Below are 19,629 nucleotides of genomic sequence, written 5' to 3'. Positions count from 1 at the left end.
AATGTTCTTTAACAAAAGATTCCACATTAATTATGATACCACTATTAGTGTATGCTGTAAATTACTTCCAGCATTGCTCCTGTTTCTTCTTGCTGGAGGACACCATTTAGTTGAAGCTCAGAGCAGTCACTTTCTGTAACTAACATGTGCATTTTCAGCCTTGATTGTATGTCTTGGTTCAGATAGAGAGGAAGACTGACAGGAGCTTTACAGTGCTGAATAGAGATGGGCCGAACATTCAAATGGACTGAACATTCAAATGCAAGTCAATGCGACTCGAACTTGTAAATTCAAAAGTGCCCATTTTGAAGGCTTATATGCAAGTTATTGGCCATAAAAGCGGTATGGGGACTGCCCTGAAGGACATGAATCAGTGAAAATGTTTTTTTCAAAAAGTACAGTTTTTAAAGGTGCAGTCATTTTTCATTGCTTAAAGTAAAAAAAGAAAAATTCCTTTAAATATCATGCCTGGGGGGGGGGGGGGGGTTCCCTTAAACTACCTGCAAAGTTGCACATCTGTACAATGTATAGAACCTGCTGCAGCTGGACTGACATCTTTTTTTAAAATGACATTTTTATACAAAAAAAAAAAAAACAGCATGTGGTTCTCCCCTAATCGCGACCAGACCCTTTAGGTCTGATAGGAAGGTTAGGAGGGACCCAACAGTAAAATATAAAAAAAAAAGTGCATGGGATTCCTCCTAAAAGCCCTACGAAGCCCTTTAGGCATGGTAGGACTCGTAAGGGGAACCCCACCCCCAAAGAATGGGGGGGGGGAGAATGGGGTCCCCTTTAAATTCCTACCAGACCCTTGATCCAAGAACAGGCCTGGCAAGCCAGGAGAGGGGGATGGGGGGGGGGGCGAACAAGTGTCTTCCCTGCGGCTTACCAGGCCACGTGCCCTCGGCATTGAGACAGTGTCCCCATGCTGATGGGGACAAGGGCCTCTTCCCCACAACCCTGGTCCTGTGTTTGTGGGGGTCTGTGGGCAGGGAAGCTCATTAGCACCTAGGTACCCCTTTAAATAAGGGGACACCCTGATGCTGCCACCCCCCTTGTGAATGAGTAAGGGGTACTTATACTCCTACCAATTCACTAAAGGGTTAAATTGTGAAAAAATAAACATGCAAGACTTTTGAAAAATGTATTATTGAACAAAAAACAAAACAGTTTTTGACAAGTCCTTTATTAAAAAAAAAAGCCAATAAAATGGTTCCAATGTTTTAATTCATTGTCAATCAGGGCCTCCAGCGTTGTCACGACAATGCCGAATCACCGAAATTAAAAAAAAAAAGAAAAAAAAGATGCTGCCTGTCCCGTAAGCACAATCTGACAGGTCTGACAGTTGCCTTTCAAATGTACACAATTGGGCGTAGCTATTGGTGACATCACCTCTAGCTCCACCCAGTTGTGCTGTGATTGGCCAAAGCATTGCACCTGACCTGTGGTCAGGTGCATTGCTTTGTCCAATCACAATACACTGGGAGCGCAGTGCATTGTGGTTTACAGTGGGCAAACAGTGCATTGAACACCCTTACTGTTCAAGCGTTCACCGAACACATGAACGGCTGATGTTCGAGTCGAATTTGCGTTGGACGCGAACACCAAGGCCATCACTAGTGCTGAAGTTTACAGGCTGCCATGAGGGAGAAAGGAGAGAATATCAGGGAGATAAGATAAGAAGATACTATGCCTGTAAGTTTAATTCTTTTGTGTCTACCAGGCAACAGAGTTTGTCCTGTCAACTCTCCTGACTTTTTTTTCTTGATCCCTAATCTGTGTTCCCTCCACACTGTGTGTCATTCCTGTTGCATTCAATCCCCTTCAGCAACAGTAAATATTAAAGCTGTCAGCTGATCTAATGGCTCTGATTTTAGGTACGATCCTAAGAATAGAGAGCTGAGCTGAGCATGTGCAGGGTGAGACAGTGTATTACTGGATTTTAAACAGCATAGGCACTTATTTTTAATGTTTTACATAGCTATACCTGCAAATGGGGCCAACTTGAAGTGATCTAGGGTTAATTTCTGACTAAAGTTCCACTACATGGAACTTCAGTTTCAAAACTTTCAACTTTAAAGATAAATAAATACCTATAATTGACTCAAAACCATCATGATTTCCCTTTAAGCTGGCATGTTAAGACTGTCATCTGTTGTTTAGCAGCCCAGATAATGTTTACTGATAACATGGCTTTTGAGTTTAAACTGCACTTTCTAGAAGCTTCATCAGATTTCTGGGGCTGCTGGTCCTGGCTAGTATTCCGGATGAACAGGACTATGAGAGGTGGTGGTAAATGTGAAATACTGGTTAGACAACATTTATCGCTCATGTGTTCTCACATAAAGAATCAGGAATTGGGAGGTCTGTGTTTCCTACATTTCTTCAGAATCCCTACTCCTCTTCCAACAAAAATGTGGGGCCTAGTGGGTTCCGAGAGAGGCTGCGGGTTTTATGATGGTATATGCATAGCCCGACTCTCATTCCCGGGATGTTCGGGGCTGTGAAGGCGAGTGACTTTCTCTCTCTCTCTATCTCTCTCTGTGGGCGATGGTGGCTGGTGTATGGTGGGCAGTGGTAGTGGAAGGCTCTCTCAGGTTCAAAAAATGGTTCAAAAAGTGAAAAAGAAAGCAATTACACAACTCATTGCACCACCCCTACACAATGAATGTCAGGGCACGTGCTATACTAAACATAACGCACACCCTCTGGTTTGAATGGGCCTTTACTAAACCCCGGACCCTGCTTTCACTCTACTTGGTATCCCACAGTACACAGAACATGGAAATGCAATTATTTTAGTAAATATAAACTGCTAACTACCTTTTCTAATCAGCAGTTAGAGCAGTCTTGTGACTTCTTTCACTGTTCAGCAAAGCACTGGTTAAAGCTTGTAGGAGGAGTTTTCTTTCTGCTGTAGGAGGATGTAGAACCCCTGAACCTCACTCTCCCAAGAAAAAAACCCCCAAACCTCTCTAGCAATACACACTAAACTGAGCATGTGCAGAGTGTCTCCACACGATATTTCTTATCAGGAGATGAGAAGGGGACACTGGAAGAAGAGGAGGGGAGGATCAGAGAAGATATGATCAAACAGCATTTTTACACAACGCAGAGGATTAACCTCTTACGTTCCAAGTGAGTATAACAAGCATGCTTTACTGTATATACATTCTGATTTTACTGTTGTGGGTTTGGTAACACTTGAAGCAACAGTGTACCATAAAAGTTTTTGATCTATAACAACAGAATCTCTGTGACACCAAATTTAACATTGCCTGTGTGTGCTCAATTCTCACAATTGATTATGTTATATTAAAAGAACAAGAAACATTTACAGTACGTTGCTCATGAACCTTCCCCGCTACCCCTGGGAGGGCCATAGACTCCTTCTGGTGGCTTAGTTCACCATTCCGGCCCAATACCCCAATCATTACAAAGATCCTAAGCACAAAATCTACTTTTCTTGAAAGACAATTTCTGGCATGTTCAACTCCAAAAGAGAGAATCCAGGTCTTGGCGCTGGCCACATAGAGCACTGCATTGTGGGATGGTTGGGTACAGAATACATACAACTGACTTTGCAGTAATACAATAAATGATTCCTCCAATTCTGTGATTCTAGTGCAACCTACTGTATAGTGTACAATGATACAGTAAGTGCATCCAATTCCAACATTCCATAGACTGGGCCCAGCCTACAAGTGCCTCTATCATTTGGGAGCTGCCATTGCTGACTTGTTCTGCTCCATGGCTTATCCTTCCTTGAGTACTTGGAAAGTCACTGACCTGGAACAAATATGAGCATATCATGCCTTGAAACCTGAATGTTTGTCAGTACAGATGAGCTTAGGTGTGTTGGGATCCTAGTCCGACCCACCTGTATGATCCCACCAGGAAGATGTTATTTGTTCTGTGCCAATTATAAGCAGCTGAGGCATTCTTTACCCCACAGCCACACATATACAAGGGAAGTGTATACATGGGGCCAGGGCCGTGGATAAAGGAATACTAGTGGTCCTCCTGTAAAGGGCCCAGGCCAGCAGGGGGGCCAGGCAGATGGGTGAATCAGATGTGGGCAAGGAGGGTGATCAACGCAGCCGGGGGGGGGGGGGGGGCAATTACTAGAACCGATCCCCTGTATGGCTCTCTCTGCAGCAGCTGAAAGCTGGATTCTTCTCCTCTCCCTCCCGCTGTCTTTCAGCTGCTGCAGAGAGAGAGCCATACAGGGGATTGGTTCCAGTAATTGCCCCCTCACCACACTGATCACCCTCCCCATGCACCATACTTTTCCCCCTGCTGCCCAGGCCCCCCTGTGTGCCTCCACTCCCGCAGTGCTGCTGGCTTCCCTCCTCTCCTTCCCACTGGCAGCTGCAAGCACACAATAGGATCCTTCAGGATGGAGAGTGAGGAAAGTATCTAATAAATATGTCACATTTACCAGCTCCTTCCTTTCCTGAATGAACAGAATGAGTGATCGCTATCGATCACTCACTGTGTTCATTCATAACTGAATTCTAGTAAACTGTTTATTTTGGGGGAGGGGGCCTTTTCAGGTCGACTGTATGGGGCCCTGCGGTTTCTAACAGCAGCCATGCATGGGGCTGTAGGGCAAGGAATGGTTTGGCTACCAATAGCTAGCCAAGTACAGTGACAGCTTCCTGGTGGGTTAGCTCAGGTGAGTTTGGACTAAGATCCCAACATGCCTGAGCTCAGGGAAGACAGAGGAGCTGTCTGTCAGGGAGACATGTTGCTGGGAGTGATCTGACTAGGGAACATGGGGAGAGGAGAAGAGCACTTTGTCTGTGGTGAGAAGATAGGGAGAGTGGGAGCTGATAGGTGCACGGGTCTGTTAAACCAGAACAATACTTACCTTCACTCCAGTGCTGTGCTGTTCAGAAGCTAGCTGCCCAAAGATGTCATCCAGTTCATTACACCACCCCTACACAATGAATGGCAGGGCGTGCTATGCTAAACATCATGCGCACCCTCTGGCTTGAATGGGCCTTTAAAGTGTTACTAAACCCAGGACCCTGCATTCACTCTATCTGGTATCCCATAGTACACAGAACATGGAAATGCAATTATTTTAGTAAATATAAACTGCTAAATACCTTTTCTAATCAGCAGTTAGAGCAGTCTTGTGACTTCTATCAGTGTCCAGCCAAGCACATGTTAAAGCATGTAGGAGGTGTTTTTTTTCTGCTTTAGGAGGATGCAGAACCCCTGACCTCTGTCTGGACAGTGCTGATTGGCCCTGTGATGAACACATGCACTCCCCAAGATAAAAAAACCTTCTCTAGCAATACACAACAAACTGAGCATGTGCAGAGTGTAGATGCCACCTCATCCCTTTAAAACCAAACACATTAATTACACAGGTTCTGTGTCTGATTAAGGTGGTAATTAAACTAACCTAGTGCCTTATCTGCATTAAATTAGCCTCAGAACTTGTGTAATTAAAGCAGAGTTCCACCCAAAAGGTGTTCCACTGTGTCCGGAGGAGACCGTTTATAAACGGCCACCCGACCCTGCACTGCCACCGTCCGGCCGTTTATATACAACGGCCGGACGGGAGGTGGTTAAGGATCGGCACCTTTGGGGAGGAGGGGGGGTAGCTGGTACCCGAAATTGACAGGTACCCGCTCCCACTTCCATTGCGATCGCCTAGGCGATCGGAAGCGGAAGTTGTCCTCCTACCCTCCCTCCCTGTAGTTTTGTGGGACACGTGACAGGTCCCAGAAGACTACGGGACCATTCAGGAAGCGCAGCGCTACTTGCGCATGTGCAGTGGGCACCCTGCTGTGAAGCCGCAAGCTGTTACAGCCGGGTGCCCACACTGAAGATGCCGGCGCCTGGAACACAGGACGGCCGGTGAAACGGTCTGCGGAGAGGACACCGTAGAATCGAGGGATAGGTAAGTGGCTGTTTTTTAAAAGTCAGCAGCTGCAGTTTTTTTTACAGAGTGAGTGGAACTCCGCTTTAAATTGTGTTCGGTTTTAAAGGGATGAGGTGGCAACCCTAGCAGAGTGTCTCCACATGATATGTCTTATCAGGACAGGGGGCACTGGAAGAAGCGGAGGATCAGAGAAGACAGGATCAAACAGCAATATTGCACAATGCAGAGGATTAACCCCTTAGGTTCCGCAATGAGTATAACAAGCATGCTTTACTGCATATACAGACTGATTTTACTGTTGTGGGTTTAGTATCACTTTAATGCAGAGAACACATTAGGATTGATTTACTAAAACTAGAGAGTGCAAAATCTGGTGCAGCTGTGCATGGTAACCAATCAGCTTCTAACTTCAGCTTGTTCAATTAAGCTTTGCAAAATATAAACTGGAACTATGCAGAGCTTCAGCAAATTTTGCACTCACCAGTTTTAGTAAATCAATCCCATAATACGTCTCTACTGCATTAAAAATGCTGCTGGTTCCACAATGCAATGTTTTTGTTATAAAGTTCCACTTTAGGTGAACCTGCAAACTGTTCATCTGTATGGTTTGCTTATACGGGAGCCATTGCTGATCTGTCAGTGGTGCAGCGCTCCTAAACTAACAAGATGGCGACTTTGTGTTGACACCGGCTCCTGTATAAACAGCCCTGTGCTCCATACTAGCCGTGAGATGTGGGCCACACACTGAGCACTGCAGGCTGCATGTGGCCCATAGGCCGAGTTTTGGGCTGAGAGCTTTAGTCCTCAAGCACACTGGATGTTTTTACAGCTGCTGTTTTTGGCATTTTTTTCTGCAGCTAGTAAACTCCCCAGCATGTTATCCTATGTGTCCATGCACACATCAGCATTTTTTGGCTAGAAAAAAAATTCAGAACTAGTGGGTTTCTAGAGTTTTTTAGCTGTAAAAATGCTCTAACTGGTAAACGCAGCAAGACATGGTAAAATGCGGCAAACCGGCGTTTTTTGAGGCAAAATTGTATAAATTTTTTTGTGTAAAAACACAAATGCGGAAAAACGTGGCTAAACACTAATGCAAAACTGCTAAAAAATGCATAAAAACTAACGTTTTTACCATGACTTTCTACAGCTAACGCTACTGGCTTTTTTAAAGCACCCAGTGTGCTTGAGGACTTTGAGGAACTCATGTTACTAAGGACAGGGAAGACTTCCGGTCCATGTTCTTCTTGTAGTCTCCAGGTTGAGAAGCAGGAACAGTAAAGAGTGTTTTTCATCAAAGGTACATCAAGTCATTTAAACCATTTCAGCACTTGCACTTACAGATTTCTTTTAGTCCCCCTGCAAAGTCCCAGAAATGCCTGTAGATCCTGCCAGTGAAGCCCAACTGTGATTGTGTGAAAGTGATGCTTCACTGCTCCTGAATTCCGAGCCTGTAGCTTGTCAACCAGAACCTGACCACACCTAGTCCTTCCCATTGCTTACTGAATTGACAGCACAACATCTGTTATTGAAACTCCCACTATGAGCTGCAGTGTCTGGGAGGGGGAGTGGGTGAGACACAAATGAAGGCGGATGTGGCTCACTCTGGGAAAGCAAGGGATTTTTAAGGCTTTTTTGTACATCCCATAATTGCTGGATATGGTACTTGTTTAGACTGACATACAGGATCCTTTGGATTCCCACATTGCATTGTGATGTTTGAAGTCTTTCTTTGCATCGATCAGGTTGTATGGTTTTAGCGTTTTTTATATGCAATAAAGTATCCTAAAGGATTTTATACTATGTGAGCCTGGTGCTCTATCTTTTCCATTCCCGGGACCATGAACTGTGGAGTGTCTGTTTGAAGAATCTCGAGTGTAAATCTTGATTACAACAGAGGCAGTTTTATTCCATAAAAGCGCATTTTGACGTCTCTATGATAGAGAGTCACACGTCCTTTGGTTAGCTGACATCTTCGCCGGGTGTAAAGACACATGGTGTGTTTCTGCAATGAGGGAAGTTATGACACACGGAGATTCCGTTTGATACAGTTGAAGTTTCCTTGTGCATGTGGGACTTTATGACACTACCTGCATGAACTGTTTATTTTCTGATTAACTATTGTTTTTATTGAATTGCGCTGATTGATTAACGTACATTTATTTTGCCATTGTGTGATTTAACTTTTATTGTTTTTACATTTATTAACTATATTCCTACTGGGCATTCTCACCCCCTTCCTGCCGAGGCCAATTTTCAGCTTTCAGTACTGTCACATTTTGAATGCAAGTTGCGCAGTCATGCTACACTGTACCCAAATTAAATTTTTATCATTTCTATTTTTAGACAGATAGAGCTTTCTTTGGAGGTACTTATTCACCACTGGGTTCTTTTTTTGCTAAACAAGACTGAAAAGTTTGAAAAAAAAATGTTTTTCTTAATTTCTGTTAGAACGTTTTGCAAATAAGTAATTTTTCTTTCTTCACAGATGTGCACTGATGAGGATTCACTGATGGGTGCTGATAGGCTGCACTGATTGGCAATGATGAGGTGGCACTGATGGGCACTAAAGAGGTGGAAGGGTCAGCCACACACCGAAGGATTGATGAATATAGTGTATATTTATTGATCCATAGGACGCACAAAACACCAGGACATGAATACAGGACCTGTTAATGTATTTCATACAATCTTGTGCTTAATCAACTAATAATTAAGCACAAGATCGTGTGAAATGCGTTAACAGGTCCTGTATTAATGTCCTGGTGTTTTGTGTGTCCTATGGATCAATAAATATACACTATATTCATCAATCCTCCGGTGTGAAGCTGACCCTTCTTCCTGTTGCATTGTGTGTAGTGGAGAGCCAGAGCCTGCACCTGTCGTGGATTGATCTGGATTGTTTGCCTGAGTGGTATACCTCTGTTCTTTGCACTAATGAGGTGGCACTGATAGGCACTGATTAGGCTGCACTGACAGGCGGCACTGATGGGCACTGACAAGAGGCACTGATGGGCAATGATAGGTGGCACTGATGGGCTGCACTGATCATCAGGGCACTGATGATCAGTGCCCTGATTATCAGTGTAAATGTGCCTGTCAGAATTGCCAGTTAGCAGCTCTCATTTCCTCATGCTGTGAGGAAAGGACTGTCAATAACAGGCAAGTCTGCTTACAATGTGATCAGCTGTGATTGAACATGGCTGACCACATGGTAAAAGGCCGCTGTGATTGGCCCTTTACCTTGACCTGTGATCAGCTGTGTCCGAAGGACATTAATAGACACCCTCCCAGAACTAGCTGCAGGGGGGTGGGGTTCTGTGAGGATTTCAACAGACACCCTCCCAGAACTAGCCGACCATGCTGTAGCCGTTGTTCGGTTATAGCGCTGTCAGAAACTGGTTAAGACATTCAAAAACACTGTGACAACTTTTATACAAGGTCAGCTGGTTTGCCAGACAAACTAGTCACATGACACTCTCAGACATGACCAAAGACCCCTTGTACTTTCAAATAACAAAGTAATACATATATCATTTACGTGGGCAAATAAGGTTTTTTTGAAGATATCTTGCAATAAATTTGTATTATTTCTGATGGAGATTACAAATGGCCAGTGTGACGATCATGCGTCAGACCCCAGCCCTTCTCACCAAACTCGTGACCGAAAGACTAGCCAATCTAAAACTGCGATGTCACGTGTGTAATAGTGTCACGCCCAGCTGCACCCTGCACAACGATTTTCCAGCTAATGGACCACAAATCGATGTACCGGCAGCCTGGGTGCGATTGTTACTGGGTTAGCTTAATTACACAATTAACCCTTCACACTGCCACCATCTCCTTTTTGTACAGAGAAAGAGGAAACTCGGCAATATCAGCGGTAGTGGCGCCTGTGTGCACCGGAACCGGACAGACGAATTCTGGAACTCGCCTCCCAGATGTGTCCACAGGTACCTTCATCTAAGATGAACAGTCCTCTTTACCTGTTAGCATCTAGGACACCAGTTCCACCAGTTTCCTGTCTGCCAGGTCAGTCACAGGTCCAGCTGAGCCATGATAGTTGCACCCAGGCGTCTTACCATAGCCAGCTGCACCCAAGACTGACGTAACCTGCTTTTTGGCCTGGGAAGTAGGCCAGGCCACAACTGCCTCAGTCTCCCCATGCCCAGACCTCGGGGGGTCTCTTCCTACCGGTGGTTCCCAAAGCTGAACCACTGACATGCCCCTCTGACAGTTACCATTCTTGACTGTCAGACTAGGCACGGGCAGTTTGTTCCTGACTAGTGACAGGGGCCCAAGTTGCTCTTCCCAGACAGGGCCAAACACCGCAAGGCCCCTAAAGTGGGCCACTGAACCCAGTTCCACTCCACATTGTAGGTCATTCCCGACCCCTGGGGAGGTGGTTGGTGCGTTCTCAACCCCAACTAGCGTTCCTGTGAATTCAGGCAAGCCATATGGGTGGTGAAGGCTGACTCGTCCTGAGCCTCCTGGGTTAGAGATAGTGGCCCATACCCCCTACTCAGGTCCATGATGGTTAAACAGTGGGCACCTGATCTGCTCGGATATCATGCTCTAGTAGGTCCCGAATCAAATCTTCACGAGTTTTGCGACCGATGTCCATTCCTCGTGAGGTACATTCCGCACTCAAATCACTTTTGCTCATTTTATTCTATTCTGCGTCACCAGGCATAATTGCAAGCAAAGATAGAATAGAAAGTAGAAAAAGGAAGGAGCTGTTGCTATATGTCTCTCTCTCTCTATATTTATATATATATATATATATATATATATATATATATATATATATACATATATATTAGAAATATGCACCGCTTGTTTCTAAGGACTGTTTCCACAAAGGTTACAATCCTTCATGGCAGAGCTAATTCCTAACACTGCACTGAAGCTCTAATGCAACTATCCCACGTACACTGCCAGCCAATATGTGACGATCGCACGTCAGACCCCAGCCTTTCTCACCAAACTCGTGACCGAAGGACTAGCCAATCTAAAACCGCGGTGTGATGTGCATAACAATGCCACGCCCAGCTGCTCCTTGCACAACGATTTTCCAGCTAATGGACCATAAATTGATGTACCGGCAGCTTGGTTGCGATTGTTACTGGGTCAGGTTAATTACGCAATTAACCCTTCACACTGCCACCACCTCCTTTTTGTACAGAGAAAGAAGAAACTCGGCAATATCAGCAATAACACTATGATGGTTGAGATAATCGTCTGTATAGCACTGTCACCGCAGACAGGTTATACAGAGGGTTAAACACACACAGTAGCGCTCTTTTATAGGCAGGAATTTGTAAGTTGCAATAAAAGCTCTAGAAACAGTTCAACGCTTTCAGAAAGTAGGATTTATTACTAAAAGGTAAAAAAGGGTGCAATAAAAATATTTACAGAAAAAAGATGTAACCAATATATATATATAAATATACAGAGAACAATAGCACAGCAAAGAGGTAACAGAAAGGAGGTTAAAGGGTTGCCAATCAGCCTTGGGTTAAGCAGAACAAGTTTCAGAGCAAAAGGGTACCATCTCCCAAGTTGTTTCTGATGTTAAAAGGGAGAATTCTTCAACTTCCACTCTTAGGCCTGACAGCCTATTTTGTTGTCCCCCAGCAGGAGGTGTCTCTGAAGCCAAGGACCAATGCCTCATTTTGGGAGGGGTTGTTAGGGCAGAGACCCAAGCTAGAACCAAAATCCCTCTTAGCTTATATTTTGGCTCATAACTTTTCCTAGGCACAAGTAACATTCCACCTGCGGGTAGATTAGTATGCAGACGCATCTGCGGAACGGTTAGATATGAAATATAACATACAGATTTGAATGGTTCAAGAGATGTAATTTTCTGCTTTCCTATGTATTCCAGCCAGGGAGTGTGACCTATCAAACGATTTGTCCGATTGTGAGCAATCTGAAGATATGCCTGGTTTTTATATAAATCTCTCATATTCCAAGATATGAGACATAGGGGAAAGATGGATTTTAAAAGTGTTATCTAGTGTCTTACTCCTCTGGAATGTCTTTGAACTCAGGAGAAGGCTTGGGTTATCCTTTTATGAGGTGCCAGATTGCACAGATTCTTAGACAGCAAGGCCCCAGCTCCTTTGGGGGGTTTTATAGCTCGGAGATCCCTGCTGTGCTCTGGCGTCCTGTAACACTTCTCATCACTCAGGCCACATGTCACTGTAAATGAACAGAGAGGGAGAGGGGATGATGGGACAACATGGAGAATGCTTACCAAAATGGAGGGTTGGAGCAAAATGGTTGAACCATGTCCATCTCTGTGGGTACGATTGCTACAGCCAGTTCAAGGCATAGTCCACTGATGTCACATTCACAAAATCCATCCTGAAATAGGACCTTATCGGAGGAGTGCTTACATGTGAAAAGAAAGTGGCTGCAAAGAGACAGTAAGAAATCAGAAGGACCTCTGCTGGTGATTGTTTTCCAGAGGCATTTGACAGGCAGCTCAGACACCAGTCACCTCTTCATCACCTGTTTTACCCTTGTGAGGCCTGCAGCACCACATTGCAACTGTGTGCATTACAGAGGATATAAAAAGTCTACACACCCCTGTTAAAATGGCAGGTTTCTGTGATGTAAAAAAATGAGACAAAGATAAATGATTTCAGAACTTTTACACCTTTAATGTGACCTATGAACTGCACAACTCAATTAAAAAACATCCAAGCATCAGGTATGCATGGAAAAAAAATAATGGGAGGGGAGGGGTGAAGTTTCTCATTAAAGTGGAACTTCACCCTTTGAATCAACATGGATTATTTTCAATCCTTATGCTGCTAGTATTAGTACATAGAGAGGAAAGTATATCATATTTACTCATTTTAAACATTTTTTTTACCTTTCTTCAGTTACTTCCTGGTTTCCATGCCTAGGCAAATGATGTCATATATCTCAGAAGTCTTCAGGAGGGTTCTCAGCTCAGCCAATGCCTGAGCTAAGGTTAGATGAATTCCAGGAAGTAAATGCTACATGAGAGCTTCAAACATGTGCGGTGAGGATTGAAGCTCAAGTTTCACAGATAATTGATACAGTAGTTATTCACAGGTTCACATCAGGTTTAGGATAGGATTAACTCAGGATCTTATCTTGTTCACACATATGCAGTTTAGAAATGGTTCCCATAGAAGTCAATAGCCTGTAAAATGCACCTGAACCGGACCGCACTGCTCAGAAATCGTGGATGCCTCTTTTTAAAACTGCACTGAATCCACACCGCCAGTGCACCAGACATATGTGAACAGGCACCATAGGAAGCAATGTTTGTCACGTCATGCGGAATGGATGCAGTTTAAACATATGTGAACTGGCACCAAATCATCTGACCTTACCCAAGGTGGCCACTGCCAGAAATGCTAGGGGGTGTTTTTCAAAATGATTTCTCTGGTGAGCAGCAGTACCTAAAATAAAAAAGGGTTCCATTGGGGCACATGGAAAACAGTTGTAGTCTATGTGCCTTTGTGGAGACCTGCATTAATCAGGTGTAGAAATACACAGGTCTCTGCACATGGTGTGAATGCGCCCTAAGTAGTAAGGGTTCATGTACACTGCAGCTACTAAACTGACGTTCAGGAGCTTTTTTGCTTTTTTTCTCAGCAGCCCCTGAACTCTCCCTAATGTTTTCCTGTGTCCATGTACACTATGTCGTTTACAGGCAGTTGGGTTTACAGTCATTTTTTTGAACGCACCAAACTTGCGTTCAGGAGTAGATTTAACCGCGTTTATAAGCGTTTGAGTATATAAGCGTTTTTTAACTATTCCATATCCAGATGTTGTCTAGAGCCTTTTTTCATCATCAGAAATGCATGCAAAGTGTTTTCCATGTATTCAAATGGACCTAGCACACCAGCGCAGTCAGTTCCAGGTTTCACGAGAAGGAAAAAATGGTAGAACGTGCTGCATTATGCTCATGATGGGATCCATAGTGAATACAACCAGAAAAGACAGGTCATCTCAACACATACGGATCTCTCTGCTTCTGCTCTATTTCTCTCAAAATGTCTGAAATAGTTAATTTTTTAAAATTTTTCAGTGCATTCTGGGCATTTGGGAAGGTCTCCTGAGGTTATCTTTTAAAAAACGCTTCTAAACGCAAACAGAAAAGTCAGATCTTGGATTTCATGTGTGTTTCTGCAAACTTTGTATCCAGAAGAACTCTTCTGTTTCCCAATACTGCCACCATAGCTGAATACAATCACTTCCTATCCTGTTTCCTTTAAACGAGGGAGTGACTGTTTTTCTGGCAGTACATGGACCGCCTATGGGGCTGGAAAGAATGAGGATCTCTGTTTATTCTCCTGAAAGTTCTCACTAATCAGCTGGGTGTGGACCGAAGAAGAGTGAGCTGCTGTCTTGCCATAGAGGAAACACTAGTAAGAGAGGGGTTTATGTCTGGGGGGGGGGTCACTGTCTTACCAGAGACACCATGAATTGTGTGTACATGTGAGTTTTGTACATGTTATACGCTACAAAGACAGATGTGATTGTTATGTAACGTCTGCAGAGAAAACTTTTAGTTACAGACTGCTAGCACGCTTGATGAATATAAGAGAAATATGTCAGGGAGGGGTAAAGAGAGGACAGAAATGTATACCGTGTCCCCAAATCACCCCATCCATGACCGGGCACACTAGTTATAATATCAGTGGGATGGAGGAGAGAGAAATGTTTTCTTTCAGCGATCTTTCACACAAGTGTTGTGTTTTAAAGCAGCGGTTTACGCACATTGTTGTGCCTATAGCATTAATGAGTGATCTGGAAACATTGCACAGGTGGTCGAGGTGTGTCAGAGACGCTCCTCATACGTCCTGTGAGATTTAAAAACTTTTTATTACAAGGCTGTAATGGGAAATAAACATTTTTGATGCTTTGCAACCATGCCTTAAAGTAGAACTATAAGCAAAATTTTTTTTTCATTTTGGATGCATTAAGGAAGGGTTATAATCCCTCTCAGATTTTTTTTTTTTACCCCATCTGTGTCACATTGCAGAGATTTTCTTTCACTTCCTGTCCCATAGCCAAACAGGAAGTGAGACTAAATCCGTGCATATTACTCGCTTCCCCGCTGCCCTGTAGCAGAACTACTGCTACAGGGTGTCAGGGCTGTGCAAAATCATATACATACACACATGATTTGCCTTTCTGGGTAGTGGGCGCATGTGCTGCCCTACCCATCTCGCCATTGGTGGCTACAGATGTCAATCACCAGGTCTGGAGATTCCCCGCTGGCACCCAGTGATTGCCGAGTATCACTGAGCCTAGGTTCACATATGTGCGGGTGGTGCCGCTGCGGATCCACACACTACATCGCACCACCCGCACAGAAAAATGCGGACCCGCGGGCGGGTGCCATTGATGCTAATGGCACGCCGCCCGCACTGGAAATCGCAACCGTACTGGGAACCGAGGTTCCCGTGTGGGCTGCGTTTTCAGAAGTGCAGAGACTTCTTCCCTGGGTGTCCCAGGGCACGGGAGTCCTTTCAAATGAATGGGCTCTCGTGCCTGCACAAAACGCGGACCCCAGGTACACACATATGTGAACCAGGGCTGACGGGAGAGAGCTGTATGTAAACAAGACAGGTCTCTCTCCTGCCAGCAGTAACACGCTGCTGTGTATTTCTCTGCACAGCAAAGAAATACACAGCAGCATGTTTCCCTAGTAAAACACACGCAGCACAGGTTGTAAAGCACAGCACACAGTTACCCCTTTGATCGCCCCAGATGTCAACCCCTTCCTGCCCAGTGTCATTAGTACAGTGTCAGTGCTTTTAATTAGCACTAATCACTGTATTAGTGTCATTTCGATGTTCGTACGTTTCCCCCCCCCCCCCCCCCCCAGTGTCAGAATGCCAGCTGCAGTCCCGCTATAAGTCGCTGATTGCCGCCATTACGTTTATAAAAAAAAATTAAAATTCCAGTATACATACCGCCATTTGTAGACCATTTTCATGTAAACCAATTAATTTACACGTATTGGGATTTTTTTTAACAAAGACATATAGCAGAATACAGTTTGACCTAAAATTTATAATGAAATTTGATTTTTTTTTACATCTTTATTGGATATGTTTTATAACAAAAAGTAAAAAATATTTTTTTTTTTTCAAAATTGTCGTTTGTCTATAGTGCAAAAAATAAAAACCACTGAGGTGATCAAATGCCACGGAAAGAAAGCTCTATTTGTGGGAACCAGAGGACATGCATTTAATTTATGTACAGTGTTGCATGACTGTGCAATTGTCAGTTAAAGTAATGCAGCATCGTATTGCAAAAAATGGCCTGGTCGGGAAGGGGGGTAAATCCTCTGGAGGGAAAGCAGTTAAGGGAATTCCTTGGGGACCCCCAGGTCACCAGAACTACTGTCCACATTGGAACATTTCCTCTCTGTTCCTTTTTGGGAACAACCCAAAATTTGGGATTTTCTCTTACTTTCAATGATAATGGTAAACAGGACAAATAGAGAGGGTGAATGTTCGTAATGGGGACACAGACAGCGATAAAAACTGACAAGTGTTCTAATCCCTCTCCACTTTATCCACAATTAAAAAAAAAAAAAAAAAGTTTTGCCTTTAGGGCCAGTTCACACTATGTGCGTTTTTCAGTTGCTTTTTTCTGCATCCAAAACACACAGAAAGTAGGTTATATGGTTGTCAATGTCATAGTTCACATCAGTCCTTATAGTTCCAATGCCTTCCGGATGCAGAAATTTTTTTAGAACAGGCTGCATTTTTCCTGCACAGAACTGCACTGGAACGTGGTAAAACGCACTGGAATGCACGTCTCTATTTAAATTGAAGACAAAAAGAGGGGAAACAATGAACTGGGATGTGTCAAAAATGTGCATGCAGAAATGCATCCAGAACGAATCTGGACTGCTTCTATAGTGTGAACTGGCCCTGAGTTATACTTTAAATGTGCTGTGTTTCAATAGAAGGAAATGGAGAATGCAACACCTCCGAACACTCCAGGCAGCATTACTTTTTCCTCGACGCAAGGCAATGCTTACGCTGTGTGTACACCTCCATCTGCTCCCTATTTTAACAATTTTGAGTACATTTTTTTCAGGCAGTCGGGAAGCAATAAAAATGTGACCCAACCTATTTTTAATGCTTGTGTGAAAGAACCCCTCATCAGAGAAGTTCTATAGACATCCCTGATTACAATGTATTTGTGTAACGCGTTGAATAGATTGTTTTAGCGGTTAACAAATATTTTTACTAGTTGCAGTTTATTACGTGGGCGGATGGGATGTGGTAAAAACAGGTGGCTAAGCTGTGATTTTACCTCCCACCCCTCCCCAATTTCTGACTTTACAGGCTAATAGGGCTGTACACATGGCATGGTTCGGATATGTGGCTTTGCAGCCTCTGTATTTTAAACTTGGGCTGCAGAGTTTGACATACAGCACCACTTTTCAAACTCGCTGTTTGAGATCAATAGGGCCACACCACAATCACGAGCCACATGCTAGGATCGTAGTTGTGGTGTGATCCTGCAATGCAAAATTGCCATTTGGCAATATAAAAAAAAAAGTGAAAAAATGTCAGGAGGCAGCAATAGCTCCTCCTGAAAATCAGCCGCTGCTTTGCCACCCTCTGAAAACTGATCCTCCACAGATTACTTTTCAGAGGGCAGTAAACTTACCGCCTATTTGAGGGCCAGTTCACACCAAACCGCAGTAAAGGAGCATTCCATGTGTGCTTCCCACACTGCATTCAAAACACAATGCCTTTGAGATCTGCTGTGGGTTCCATTACATTGTTAATGGCACCCCAAAAGCAGATCACAGTTGCAGTGCTCTGGCCGGGCACCAGATTGCATGGTAATGCAGCACATTTTTCAAAAGTAGTGCATGCACTACTTTTTGTGTGTTCTAGTGCGATTTGCAGCCCGTTCACCTGATTGGGCTTCACAATTGCAGTGCAGAGGAATACCAGAATAGTACAGGTGCACAGACCATGTGTGCAATTTTTTTTTTTTTGTGTGTGAACTGGCCTTGAAAGAAGCCATAGGGCTCTTTCACACAGGATGGACCCGTTCAGCAGATCCGCTTGCTCAGCGGGGGATCTCTCCGCTGAGCAAGCGGATGACAGCTCTGTGTCCGCTCCACTCAATGGGCAGTCGGATGAAAACGGACCGTCTGTCTGTTTTCATCTGACAGACTGAAGGGGAATTGGATCCCCATCCATCCCTTTTTGGCAGATCGGATTGTGTAAACTGACACTTTTCCGTTTATACCCACCGCTTCATAGAGGAGAATGGAGGTTCTGATCTGGTCCGCCTGAAAAACGGACAGGCAGACCTGATTGGAACGTCATATGAAAGAGCCCTTAATGTAACAGAGAGCTATCAGCTATATGGCTACATTTAAAGTGTTACCAAGTGTTACTGCTTCAAATCCCTCTTGTATTGAACTGTATTGTTGCTCTATTGTCTCCCATTATATTGTAAAGCGCTGAGCAAACTGTTGGCGCTATATAAATCCTGTATTATAATAATACTAAACCCAGGACCCTGCATTCACTATATCTGGTCTTCCAGAGTACACAAAACATGGAAATGCAATAATGTTAGTAAATATAAACTGTTAAATACCTTTTCTCATCAGCAGTATACAGTATAGCAGTCTTGTGAGTTCTATCAGTATCTGGCTGAGCATTAGTTAAAACTTGTAGGAAGAGTTTTCATTCTCCTCTGACTGTCCTATGAGGCTGTATAACCCCTGACCCTCTGTCTGGACAGTGCTGTTTGGCCCTGTGCTGATCACACGCACCCTCCCCCCAAAAAACAAACAAAACCCTCTCTGGCAATACACACTAAACAGAGCATGTGCAGAGTAACTCCTAGAGCTCTGTCCAGCAGATGGATTGGAGACAGTAGAAGGGGAGGATCAAACCTCCTTTTTACCCAATGCAGAGGATTAACCCCTTAGGTTCCACAGTGAGTATAACAAACATGCTTTACTGCATATACAGACTGATTCTACTGTTGTGAGTTTAGTAACACTTTGACATCACAATGCTAATAAGTGCAGTACTGACAAACCAGAAATCTTCTTAGGGGCCCATTTAGATCTATGCATGTGCATAGAGGTGTGTTTTATTCTAGGATTGTCATGCATCAATGTGTTTTCTTTGTGCTTTGTCATGCATTATTAATGTTCACAGACACTCATTTTCAATGTGTTTTTAAATTTAAATTTGAGATGTATAAGGTTGACAACTATTGATCAAGCTTGCTAATGTTTGCTGTCAGTACATTTAAAAATTAAAATTGCAAAACAATCTTAATGTGTTTTAGAAAGGCACTGCAGCACTGAGGTGGGAACAGATACTTCGGGGAATTCAGGAGTCCTAATAACATTTTTCTGGCGGTAGTTCTTCTTAGAATTGCCTGCGCTTAATTCCCCGGTCACACCGGATGCAAATTGGCATGCGATTTGCAAATTGAAGCCTATTGTCTGCAATTAGATCGGTGCAGTTCCAACTTGGTCAGAGCAGCACCAATTTTTTAAAGTCGTACATGCACTACTTTTGTTAAGATTTACTGTATATAATCATCTGTATCAGATGTCTTGCAAATCGCACCTGAAATCGGCATGTCATTCAACTTTGAAATTGTGTGGCTTTACTGTAAGTCACACGATTTCAAAGTAGTGTTTGATGTATCTGAGGTGTAAGGGCCATTTCACA

The 19,629-nt window shown here is 43.8% G+C and overlaps 1 protein-coding gene across 2 annotated transcripts in view; it reads left to right on the top strand.

Moving 5' to 3' along the window:
- The window catches only part of ANXA4 (annexin A4), a 109,549-nt gene that overhangs the window by 13,979 nt on the left and 75,941 nt on the right, over positions 1-19,629 (top strand). The window contains exon 1 of one of the 2 annotated variants that reach the window (XM_089687195.1): positions 14,218-14,310. The exons of the other annotated variant lie outside the window; for it this stretch is intronic. The gene's annotated coding sequence lies outside the window, so the exon portion shown is untranslated. Of the gene's footprint in view, positions 1-14,217; positions 14,311-19,629 lie in introns of those variants that run through there. 2 annotated transcript variants of the gene reach the window in all.

Source organism: Staurois parvus, unplaced genomic scaffold (assembly GCF_062004578.1).
Source record: "Staurois parvus isolate SC_StPar_1 unplaced genomic scaffold, SC_StPar_1.0 ptg000420l, whole genome shotgun sequence".
Classification (NCBI taxonomy): Eukaryota; Metazoa; Chordata; class Amphibia; order Anura; family Ranidae; genus Staurois; species Staurois parvus.
This window is presented reverse-complemented; position numbering and strand designations above follow the sequence as displayed.